Below are 13308 nucleotides of genomic sequence, written 5' to 3'. Positions count from 1 at the left end.
CACCCTGAGCGCTGCACCTTGAAGCTTCTGTAGGGCCAAATGCTCAAGATGAAGTTTCAAAGTTATGCATGTTATAACACCTTCTAGCTCCATCCATCCCCCAGGGCCTTTTGTACCAGTAGCATTTTTCCTTGGCAGGGGGGGATTTCCAAGCTACGACAAAATGACGCTAACTTCTTTCATCAGAGTTGATCTGTTCTGGAGAAGCTCAACTAATTCTTTCCTCTAACTTGCTCATAAAAAACTGTGGCCCGCATCTTATTGGCATATCCTTGTACCGCATTGACTTGAGGACAGTGCTTTGATGAGACTGTTCCAGCTCAGAGGTGTACCCAGCAATCCTCAGGGGTGGACAAAGCCATCTTCTGATAAAAAAGACAAATTTCAGGGCAAAAAAAGCCGTTCGGCTGATGACAATATACCCTGGACTCAGGCAGAAAAAGGCAGTGCTGGGGAGAGTGAGTTACAGCTGTGCTCCGTAGTTTATGGGAGAAGTAAGGTCTGTGTTTACAAAGCAAGAACAAGAGTGTAAGAAAGTGCTTTCAAGCTGTCAGCTATTTATGTCCCTTGCTTGTTTAATTATGGACTAAATATAACGGTGGTAGAGATCAGAGCGTGCAAGTACTTGACGCCTTGGCACAAAAGCAGTGTAGAAACTTTAAATTTGTGCTGCACTACTGTTTGCTTTATGGCGATGATTTGCGGCGAAGCGATAGCAAGAGGTGAAGGTTTGCCTGCATTACCTGGGGCATGGTTGCGTGGGTGTTTGGGCTGGGAGGTCAGACAGAAAGTTTTGTGCCCTTGCAGCTTCTGAGTCCTTCTGTTCAATAGCTGATATGAATACATTTACTATTTGAGGGGGGATCCCCCAAGCTCCCGTTTCAGTAACAACTCTTCCTGGCTGGAAACCAAGCTGCTGATGCTTACCCAAGAAAAGCCGACACTATGGTGTTTGCTCCAAAACTTGCAACTGGTTTTCATGGCCAAATCTACAGAAATCACTTTTCCCCACCAAAATGCAGCTGTCTCTGACATAACCCATAGCAGGGGTTTAACGCTGTGCAACTGCTTAGCAAAGAAGACTCATGCGTCCTCCTGAAACTGTAAGGGGGAATTTGGGTTAGCAGGATATAATTACCAGAGCTGGAGTTTGGCTGTGTGACTAGAGCTAACATCCTTTCACTCCAGAAAATTGCTGTGAAGGATTTCAGGTGAACATGAATCTCGTTCCTGAGTCCCATCCTGGAGATGACAGCTCCCGCGGTGGCTGTGGCATCCATCGCGGGAGGAAGAAGATGCTGGAAATGCTGCTTAGGAAGCCCTGCAATCCTCCTGCACCTTTGCTTTTGGGAAGAGGCTGGGGGAAGAAACAAGCAATTTGATAGAAAACGGAGAAATACGCCAGTAATGAGATAGCTGTCAACACTCCCTGTGGATAGCCTCATGACAGCAGAATTATTTATAGACAGAAGTGTCTGAGAACTTATTTTCTTTGACACTGTGGCCGTGGCAGAGTAATGGATAGCTCTATGGGATGGGTTTTCAAAACCACTCAATTAGGAGCAATGAGGTGCAAAATTACATGTGCAAAGAGATGGAAACGTAGATGTTTGAGATGAAAAGGGTCTTGCTGGCCTGCCAGCACCACCCAGTTCCCAACAGGGCAGAAAGAGAGCTCTTTTCTAAGCATCCCGATGTAAAATTGTTCTTTTCTGTGGATATTTTTGAACACATGACTGACATGTAGAGCCTGAAAACTAGAGACGGTTGGGTTATTGTCGGCTGCTCTGGATGCCTGTGTGTGTATAAAACCCTGTCTACACAGGAAAATTGGTTTCCTTCTCTTCAGAGGAAGAAAGTTAGAAAGAATTCGATTTAAAGTGGAGTTCCCATTTTGATTCATTCCTTGGGAAAAGAGAAAGGATAGCTTTTTCCAAAAGGGCATATCCATCTGAGGAGGTCATCAGACAGAGAGCTGATCCGAAACTGCTCACTTAGAAGTGCAGCCAGCAAGCTCTCCTCATTTTTATTCTTCCTTGCCATTGCTCAAAACCCAAAATAAAAAAATATCACTAGCCTGAAAATTAGTGGTCTTCTCCTTGGGTAAGGAAACATTTTGCTCAGGGATGGACAGGAAGATTTTATTTTACTGCTAAAAATTTCTGTGTCAGACTGGTCTGGTGTGTACTGACCTTTGTACTGACCTCAGGGATTTTGAGGGATCCAGGCTTTCAGATCACACTCAGTCCCTGGAAAAAAAGTCCCTCCAGTTCTGCTTTTTCTGATTACGGATGAACTTTGGTCCTGAGAGGAGAGTGCAGCTCACTGCTTATTTCAGCTGTTCTCGAGGCTTGTGCTGGTCGTTATCCAGGATGTCTCTTTTGCTGAATTAATTTCAGAAGAAAGAAGGGAGGAAAACAGGTACCCAGTAAACTGCTTGCAGTAGAGACATTTCCTTTGCTGTGCTGCAGCAGAAGGTGACATTATTTCGTAGAGTAAAGGGGCAACCACCCATTAAGGGTCATAAAGATGCCCTGGTTGTTACTCAGACTGAATTGCAGCTGCAATGATTTGAATGGCAAAAAGGGCTCCAAATGCGATCAGTTGGCTCATTGGGTGACTGTGAGTGCGGTCTGCAGGCTGCATCGCTCCTTTCTTCTTTCCTGCTTTGCCCTCTGCTTTCTTGATACAATCTCCATCTTCTTCCGTGATATATACATACAATACAAGAGTCTTTATTATTATTCCTGTTTGCAGTAGTCATTACAACACTGGGGGTTAATTAGCAGGGCAAAATCCAGCCAGCGAGTGCCAGCAGACCCAAACACAGGCATTTGATCACGTTTTGAAGCCTGAGCATTAGGAGTCAGCTGTGGTCTAGCAAGCAGGGAGGAGATGTCTGAGTGCTGTCTTGTACTCTTTTGGGGAGTGTTTCTGAGCCCTTGGACAGACAGGGTAAGCAGCAGCTCTGCAGTTTGAGCACTGACCGTGTTTTGTGCAGTCGGTCTCCTTTTCCTGACCCTACCCACCATCCTTGTGTTGCTATACACAAGCCGCGTCCATCACAGGGTGGGATTAACTTCATTTTCCTTCACACACCTAAATGGAAACGTCTCCATTTGATTGAGTCACCCTCAGCTCCCATTTTTTACTCACAGAAGAGAAATGGCCACTGCTAAAGCAATTCCCCAACCTATTTTAGGTGCCTGCCTTAGGATAAGTCAGATGATGTATTGTGCCTCTAAAATAAAATGAGACAACTCCTCACTGACTTGAGTTGCCTATGCCAATTATAAAGGATTGAGATACAGCCCCACTAAAACTTCACCGAGCCTTATGTGCCTAATCAGCAAAAGGATTTTTCCCCAAGCATTTAAGAATGTAGATAAAGATCAATTTAACACAAATATTAACCCCAGACATATTGGGCAGTGCTTTGATTTTCTCTGAAGGTCACACTCCCGTGCGGTGTACCAGGAGAGTAGTTTAATCCTCTGGTCTGCAGATGCTTGTGAGTCCATGAGACCTCCCAAAGGGCTGGTGGAAAGTAGAAACAACAGGCTTAGCCGTCTCAGCTGTTATACAAGAGTCTGTAGCTCCATGGAGGAATTTGTCCAGTCTGGGTTGAAAACCACTGTCAGAGGACATGTCCTCTTCTAGGCTGTCCTGACATCTGTGTTAAAGTCGGTTGATGATGGCAATCGCTGTCCTCCATCATGATTCAGAGTTGAGGGTGTTGGTTCTTGCTGTTCATTGCAGCTGTATACCCAGGGCACATTGATTTGTCCATCTGGGAGAAGCATGTGTGGGGTGGTGGTGTGTCCTCCCCAGTGTGGCCTATGCCTGATGCTGAAAGGCGCTGTGGACCATGTGCCATCCCTGAGCCATGGGCCAAGACTTATAGAGTGGTCGGAGACTCCTGACCCAGGGAAAATTTGTATCTGAGGCCAGTGGTAATAAAAGGGCAGCCAAGACCTCACTGGAGACAATTCCCAATTTTAATCCCCAAATTTTCCCCTTCCCTTAATTTGCTGCTCTTGCCCCATCCCCAGGGCAGACCCCAGGCTGGGGTAGGGGACTGTGAGTTGGAAGAGCCATCCCCTCAGAGATGGCCCAAGCTCCGACCTCTGGGCTCCTACACAGGAGCCGGGTGGCACCCCCGTGTTGATCCGTGTGCAGGTTGCCTGCCTGTGGCCCTGCCTCCTCTCTGCACCGTTGCTCCCATAAAATGAGCCGTGTTCAGCCGTTCTGGATGTGGAGCGTGTTGGTGTGGAGGGAGCGCCATTCATCAAGGGGCTCCGGTCTCTACTCATTATGTGCCGGCTACAATGAATCAACGTTAATGAGGCGATTTTTGGTCATTTCCACTTTGTATGCATAATAATTATTTTCCACCCTTGCAAAATAGTCCCTAATTAAACTGATGGATTTCAGCAAGGTCTTGCGAGACTAAACCCCGTTCCTCTTTTATAGGGGCAGCATGGCCTGTGAAATCCACTGCGACCGAGCTCTGCAAGGCACAACAGAGTTTTCAAATGCCTCCCTTTGCTGGATTTTAATAGGCTGAACAAATGGAAACCTGTGGTGAAATCAAAGATAAAGAAAGAGGCGACACGTCTCTTTCTTGTGGAGAAAAAAAAAATAACAGCCACCCAACCTAATTCCTTTAAATGCCCTAGGACAATGTGATATCAAATGTGCAGGAGAACAAAATGAAACTCATTAATTCACTCGAGTCAGAAATGCCTGCTCATGAAAATGCAGGCAAGAAACTGCTCTCATTTTACAGTCTGAATTAAACAAAGGGGTGACGTTTCCATGTATTGCCCCCTGCTCCATAAACATCCCTGCTGCAAAGGGACCATCTGAATGCAGCATCTCCAATCCGTTGCGCCGCACTAGAGTCCTATTTCTTCTCCGCGATAGCTGTTGAACCAAATGGAGGTCAAGAGCCTATTACTACCAGCCTTAAAGACAGCAGTGCTCTTCGAGGAGCCTGGAGGAGCTTATGCTTTAAAGTTAAATGGTCTCACTGTCAAACTGTAACTGCTGTCCTTGGAGCAAGCTGTTACAACAGCTTTGGAAATGGTTGGTGCTTGTTGCGTGAGCAGATTACAACAGATCAGCTGAGCCACAGCAATTTCTTGGGTGTAAACTCATCGCCAGTGCAAAAGCACTGTTATTCGTCTGAGCTTAGCTCATGAGCGGAGAGGATGAGCCTAAACTAGATTACCTCTCATTATCTGTAGGCTGGAAAGCACACGCAGGCAGCTGATGAGCAGTATCTCAAGACAGAGTAACGTGACCTTGTGCTCGTGTCTTGAGGCATTAGGGACATGACATCTGTGGCTGCTTGTTTATTTGGGGGTTGAAAGCAAAAGCAAAGAAGGAGTCTTAAGTCCTCGTGTAGAGGCTGCTAGCCCATGTGCTCTGAGACCAATAACCACTTTGTGGGGAACCTTCATGGAAGACAGATGCAAGCCCAAAGCCAGCAGCAAATTGGGGGTGACCCCTCCACACCACGTAGGAGCTCATCCCTTTATGCCCTGGAGTCTCCTTCTGTTCCTAGGGGAATAATTCATGCAAGCACTGAAAAGACAGAGGAACTCAAAGCTGAAATGCACAAGGCTCAATCAATGGCATCAATAATGATATAAAACGCCTGTTCACCCCAAGGGCAGAGTCGTGGCAGGTTGAGACATTAAACACCGGGACAGGGCTGGGATAGATGGCAAGTGCAGCGACTGTGAAATTCTCACGCTTGCAAACCAATGCCTATTGCAGACCATTGCTGCCTCTCCCTCAGCCCGTCTGCAGGCACCGTGCCCTGTACCTTTCCTTCTCTACGTCTCAGCATCTTACATGCCACCTCTCAGCCTGATTTTCCTTTCTCCCCTTTTTATTTCATGTGCGACCACCAAAGAAAAGACAAAACAGAGAGAAAGACGACTGAGACCTTAAGAGGCATGCTGGCAAAATTGTGCTCAGAGCAGAAGTACATCAGTTTGGATACGGAGCATTGATTTCTTTTTATCACCCTGCTTATTAACTACACAGGATTTGCTCTTAAGAAAAAATAAATCAAAATGAGCCTAGAGGAACTGTGAGAGATAAGGGGAAAGATGTTTGCTCAAGTTATTTCTCATCATGAAATGCTTTTAGCTCCAGATCTTAGGTAGGGAGCCAGTTCCCCATCTTCCTTTTCAGTAATTAAAAGAAAAAAAGAAAACTTGGCAGTTTACCAGACATTCTTTACACATAGAATTAATATCTTTTTATCTTCCAGAGATAATACATTGAGCTGGAGGAGTCAGATCAGAACATGAATATCTTTGTTGTAATTCCAACTCAAAGGAACATTTTTGCTGTAATAAAACCTAACAGCATTAAGTGGCCTTGATTTTCCATTGCAGTATTGTGGCTTGATGCCTGAGTAGCATCATATGGCTGGATCTTCAGATGAGGTAAACTGGTTGGTTTACCAGTAAGGTAAAAGCTAAAGCTATTGATTTAACTGGGACTATTGTTCTGATTAAACAAAGAATCTAGCCCATTGTTTTCGGCAAACCCCCTGCCTCCCTCCCAAATTCTTTCCTTTGATTGTTTACCTACTTTCATATCAAAGACTTAACTTGGGTGTCTTCCATCTTGGCTATCACCATCACCAAGGAATGAGCTTCAAATCAACCTTCTTGGAGGCTGGCTTCTCAGGAGACCTTCTTCAATAACAGGTTTTACCTGCCTTCTTAAAATCCCTTTCAGAAGCATCAAAGTACCCGCTAATTGCTGTGCCCTGCCTCACAAATACCTGGATCTGAATGGATGCATAGGATCCTCTCAGACTGGTTGACTTTAAAATATTTCATTATTTCACTCTCAGACAGATAATCAGGAGTCAGAAAAATGTTGCTATAGTCAAGTGACTTTGCCTGAGCTAAGCAACTGAGCATTGCTCCACACCTTGCGGTCTTCATGTTTTTCCAAGGTCTTCATGTCATTCATGTCATTCCCGTCTTCATGTCATTCCTGAGACATTCCCGAGGCTCTCATCTTCCTGTACCAGCTTAAATGAGCTCAAGGAATAATGCACTCGCATCCTAGATGGACGAGACCCCACAGTTTGATGGCCGTGTCTTGATGAGATCAGTTGTTGCTTCACCAGATGCAACCTGGATTCCAAGACCAGATTGCTCTGAGTGTCTACCCAAAACAAAAGAAGAAGCCCCCCAGATTATCCCCATGGATTCTGGATTCCAAGACCAGATCATCTGTAATGACGCCATATGCAGTAACAGCAAACTGTCTGTTTCCATCAGCAATGAGAACAGAGATGGACACGGAGAGGAAACTACCAGATTTAATCAACTTTCAGCTGCAGTTTCTCATACTCAAGGTTGTGCTATAAAAACCCAGGCCATGGGTGTCACACAAACCAGCTGAGTGCCCACCTGGCAGGATGGCTTGGAGATACAGCTGCTGCATCCAATCGATGTGTGAGCCAGCAGAGCAGCTTGTGGTCCAGATGCTGAGCCCCTTCACAAGTGGGACCTTCAGTTGCAAGCAGAGAGGAAAGAGAGCAGGTGAAGCGTTCGCTGTGCAACAGACACCTGTTAAATTAATCGCAGGGAGATGAGCGCTAATTAACTGATCATGCTAATGAGAACGTTGGATTTGGGCAATGCGGTTCTTTTTTTGATCGAGGAGAATTATGGATGCTGGTGTGGAGGACAAGACAATGCGATCCTGAGAGATTTATGCAGGCTCCGCATTGCGACTCCAAGAAAATGATTTTAAAAGCTTTTATATTAAAAAAGCTTTTATATTAAAAAGGCAATTACATTCTAACAAGAGAATAACAAGCTGAGACCTCGTGTTGTCAGGTGCTCTCTGAGGTTTTCAGTTCGGTCTTGCTGCCACACAGAGTAATGCTTTTTTTGTGTTCCCTGTTATTTACCTGGGAATTTGTGACAGTTTTAAGTCCATCACACTGATTCAACCTCAGATGCACTACAGATCTATCGAATTCCCAGAGGTCACCCAGGCCTGTGTTTGCCACCAGATGCACAGCAGTTTCCTGGTCCTTTGTTGTTCCTAAGGGGTACATGTGTCTTCAGAGAGATTATTTAAATGCTACTAATAAGCGACATCGGTTAATGAGATTCCTCTCTCATTCATGCAAGTCTCATTCCTTCAGGGATCTTATGAAGGACAATTTGATCAAAAATCTACTCCCAGTTTTCAGGATTAATCAATTAATTAGCGCCAGGGCATGCTCTGGGGCCTGCAACATCCATTCAATTATCTCTTGCTACGTTGCCAGACTGGTCTGTGGCTTGGCTCACACCTCTGCTGAATTTCTGAGCAGGTTTCAAGGGATAACGTGGGGCAGGAACCATTCCCAATAGGCAGCTGAGGTCAGTGACGTTCATCCCTCCATCTGCTGACCGTCAGGGAGCACAGGCAGAGATGCAGGGGCTGTATCACAATGTCATAGGCATTTATATCTCTGCCATGCTGGACAGCTTCTCTTAGACCAGCCTTTTGCTATTTCCCCTGGTGTTCCAAGCTGTCTGGGGCCACCAGGAGATGGTTAGCACGGTGCTGAGCCCTGACACAACTCTGTGCAGGGACAGGTACAGGAACACAGCCGCACTGCTTGCAGCCCTGGGTGGAGAGGAGACATGTGCCTTAAAATCCTTTCCAGAGGCTGGTAGGGAGACAGAGACTTCCGCACAGTGATTATTAGCAAAGTGTAAGTCATAACTTTATATTTCGTTCCACATCTAAGTAGATTTATCGTTTAAAAATAACCACCTCCTCTCTGAAAGGCTGCACCGGTGGAGTTGAATGACAGTGGGAGGCGGTCCCATGTTTCTAGAAGAGGGCTGATGATGCTTTTGCATAGAGGAGACCCAGTTTTCCAGCCATGTCTGCCTGCTCTGCTCTGCTCTGCTCTGCTCTGCCAGCCTGCTGTCTCACCAACTGACACACGTGGCAGCAGGCAGCATCCTCAGCCCCTTGGGACAAGAGACAGCCAGACCCATCCATGTACACAACTGGGGTTTCCAGGTCCTCCTTGTCTCCTGCACCTTCAGAGCTCCGGCTGTTGCGTCCATCTCTTGGCGGGTGTTGAGTCCCATGTAGGGATTTGGCCCTGATGCAACGATCGTTGTCAGATAAAATTAACGGAGGTCCTCTCATTCACACGGAGGCTGGTCAGCTGAGCAGAGCTGCGTGACAAGCTTTAATTAGATCTACAATGATTGTCCTCCCTGGGAGAGTTGTTTGGTGGCTTGCTTAACTCATGCAACGTCAGTGGCTGGTTGCCACTGCATGCTGGAGGGCAGCTCCCGAGTGCTCCCTTCTAACAAGAGTGGGGAGAAATTGGTGTGAAACAAATTGGGATGGGGTTTTGGGATTGCTTTCCTTCAAACACACACTTTTGTGCTGTTCCCTCCCACAGTCGTGTGTTTGCTCTCACTTTTTCCTTCCACGTATGCACAATCACTCCTTTGCCCACCCTATTTCTGCTGGTCTCTTTCTCTGACTGCCATATGCTCTTTGGTCTTTCTCCATTCTGTTGCTCAGAGGTCCCCCCAGTTCATCTCCATCACATGTTTGAGCTCTTTCTGTCTTTCTCAGGATAAAGTCTGATGGCAGAAATGCTTGCAGACAAGTGGGTTTATGGGGAAAATTCCCCTCGTGCAAAGCTCTGCTGCAGGAGACCGATGGGGAGGCAGGCTGGTGTGACCACCCAGGTACAGCAGTAGGTAGGCGGAGAAGATGGGTGCAGAGAGAGGCATGGGACCTTCAGGGGAGACCGAGAAATGCCTTCTGCTATCAGTTGCAATTGTGTTAACAGTCAATTAAGTTACTTTGGACTATGGCCCAGGTTCAGCGAGGCCATTCTTTAGAGTAGGTCCAACCCAAAGCAGGAAGGAAACCGTACAATATGAATGAGCTGGTCATAGGCTTACAGTTCTCTCTACTCCAGGCTCCTACACTTAGCTAATCACACTTTTTCTTCCTCCCCTTTCTTCCCCAGACCTGGCAGAGATCATATTTTGGACAAAGCTTTGGGCACGGTCTTACTGCGTCTTCACCGATCAGTTCAGTATTTTGACATCTGGCAGCAGGAGTCTTTCCTGAGCAAGACCTCTGAGCTTTGATTGGCATGAATGAAAGGGAAGGAGAAAGCTGGCACACTCGTGTTCCCACTGGGCCAAGTCCTCTCCTCCACCCACGCTGGAGAACACCAGCTCCTTAACCCGTCAAACCCGCAATCTCCTTCACAAGCTTCAGATGGCTTAGTTTTGTTTAACCTTTCCTTTCCAGTTCTTAACAAACTTTCTTTAAGCTTTATTTAGAGCAGCAGTGGTTCCCACTGTGATGTTGCCAGGCAAGGAATTAATTTGTTTGAATGGAGATATGAGGGGTCAGCATGGCAAATTTAGACAAAGCTCAAATGTTGGACTGGACAGTCATAACATCTGGATGTAGCGGACTGGACTGGATTTTTCTTTAGAAAGTCTCTGTGGCATAAATGGGGCAACGTGGGGGAAAATAAATGGCAGAAGAGCAAGGATCTACCTGTTCTCACACACCTTTAACAGCAGACTTTCTTATATCTCAAGTGTATCTGGCATTCAAGTTCGTACGTGACCCTGCCCTGTCTTCTTGTAGCAGATACTGCTTCCATCAGAGCCTCAGCCTTTTACTGTGCCACCTTACTGCTGCCCAACTATTACAACTCATTTGTCTGGATGATATTTTAACGAAGAGAGGTGACAGATGATGCTGAAGTCTGTCTCCTTTGCCAGGTGATAGGCGAAAGAGTGAAACTTCAGCGTGACAAGCTGCCAAATGGCTCTTCTGGAGGAGAATTTCAGTCCTAACCTTTAAGACACATGACTGACAGCATCTGCCCAAAGCATCAGTCTCTGAAAGAGGCAATCATACAGTGCGACTCTGCACAGCTTCACTCCTCCTCTACTCCGCACTAGTGAGACCCCACCTGCAGTACTGCGTCTAGCTCTGGGGCCCCCAACATAAGAAGGACATGGACCTGTTGGAGCGGGTCCAGAGGAGGGCCACGAAGATGATCAGAGAGATGGAACACCTCTCCTATGAGGAAAGGCTGAGAGAGTTGGGGTTGTTCAGCCTGGAGAAGAGAAGGCTCCAGGGAGACCTTATAGCAGCCTTCCAGTACTTAAAGGGGCTACAAGAAAGCTGGAGAGGGACTTTTTACAAGGGCATGTGGTGATAGGACAAGAGGTAATGGCTTTAAACTGAAAGAGAGTAGATTTAGATTAGATGTAAGGAAGAAGTTCTTCACTGTGAGGGTGGTGAGACACTGGCACAGGTTGCCCAGAGAAGCTGTGGATGCCCCTCCCTGGAACATGTTCAAGGCCAGGTTGGACGAGGCTTTGAGCAACCTGGTCTAGTGGAAGGTGTCCCTGCTCACGGCAGCGGGGTTGGAACTAGATGAATTTTAAGGTCCCTTCTAACCCGAAGCATTCCATGATTCCATGATTCAGTTCCTAAATTGTTCTTTCTCTGGCCTCACACCTTTGGTGGCTATTGGCAAAACGAGAAATGAGGGAGAAGAGAGATTGGCTTGGTTGATAGCTTCATTTCCATTCCATCTTTGCCTGCACCTTTGTTCCACCGGGGAAAACCAGGTAGAACTGTGAAAGGTCCGGAAATTAAGTGGAATCAGAAGGAAAATTGGAGTAACTTCTTCTTGCACTTGCTCTGAAATTTTGAGTGCTAGGTGCAGAGATGGAAGAAATTGTTTCTCTAAACAGCCCCACGGTGGGACTTGTTTCACCTCTCTGCATCATCATGGAGCTGGTCACCATGGGCTTCATTGATAGTCAACGGAGAGAAATAGGTGCTTCTGTAGTGTGATTCATCTGGCCTGCTTCAGATCTTCACCCCTGGATGAGCTGATTCATGCACAGCAGTGCCTGTTCCCCTCTGTTCAGTCTGGGCTGCTAGCTTGAATGGAGATGTCTATACGGGAGAAAACAACTCCCCACCTCCTGCCCCTGTGTCTTGTCCTGGCTCCTGAGCTGTCTCTATTTTTGACCCAACATGCTCAGCTCTCTCACAGTATAGACGCCCTCAGTAGTCATAGCAGGGTGTCTTCTCAAAGAAGTCAGAGTTTCATAGTAAGTGGCTCTAAATCAGGAAGACCCCTGCTCAGCGTAACACAGCTCTGGGGTTACCTGATGGCATTGGATCAGACTCAGAGGAGAACCTTGAGGACTTCTCTACTCTGCTCCATTGGGAACATGCAGTTTTCCTCCCTTTTTTGGGGTGGTGGAAGGCTGCTTTCTAGGAGCAGCTTGGTTTGGGGGCATAATTTCTGTTGCTGTCTGTGCAGGTCTCACTGAAGCCCACTGGCTTCTGGATAAAATTCTGGATGCAAAGACAACTCGAAACCCAACCTCTGATCTATTGCATTTGCATCCACAAGAAGGAACGAGTAATCAAACCCGAGGGCCCTAACCAATCCAAAAAATAAAAGACCAGGAAAACCAGGCACTAGAACAAACACTTAGGAGGTAGGAAAGGAGTGAGACAACATAGCAAATGACCTGTTCCCTGGTTAGCTATTGACTGTGTCAGTCTTCTGTAACATCACCCCTTGCTTAGCTAGCACTAGGCAATCCTTCATCATTTTTTTCCTCTGCCCAAGGAGAATAATGTGAGCTCCAAGGTCAACATAATTACCTGCTCCTTCTCATTAAAGGAATTGCCAAAGTATCCATTTGAAATCATTAGCCTCCCCACCCCTTTCATTGCAAATGATTGATGAGGAGGTTATTTATTCCCTCCTCCTTTCTCCTGAACACCTTTCTAATTAGGAGTGGCACATTGAGATCCCCCATTCTCCAGGGTGGAATCCTGTTTATTGCAAAAGGGGGAGCACGGCAAGTTGGAAAATAAAGCAGGCAGCTATTTATTTTAAAGGAATAAAATCCATCTCATGGCTGATACTAGAGAAACAGCTTCAGCCCCAAGTCCTCTGCTTACAGACCAGAGGGGACCGAGCAAAAATCAGCTGTATAGAGAAGGCTTTAATAGATACTGGTTCAACTCTTGGCCATGCAGGTGAGAGGACAATAGAGTGGGTTCCTTAATCTCTTAGTTTCCCACCCACCAAAAAATCAATAATTTTGGCCCATTTAAGCTGCTTGGAGCTGCGTGGCTGGCTTTCCACTTGTAAGGCTGCGTGTCTTCCTAGCAACACAAAACAGCAAATCACATTTGGACGCTGGCTATTTTGAGCCAGCAGAACAG

This window comes from Gymnogyps californianus, chromosome 1 (genome assembly GCF_018139145.2).
Source record: "Gymnogyps californianus isolate 813 chromosome 1, ASM1813914v2, whole genome shotgun sequence".
NCBI lineage: Eukaryota > Metazoa > Chordata > Aves > Accipitriformes > Cathartidae > Gymnogyps > Gymnogyps californianus.
The sequence above is the reverse complement of the archived record's forward strand: the minus strand, read 5'-3'. Positions refer to the sequence as shown.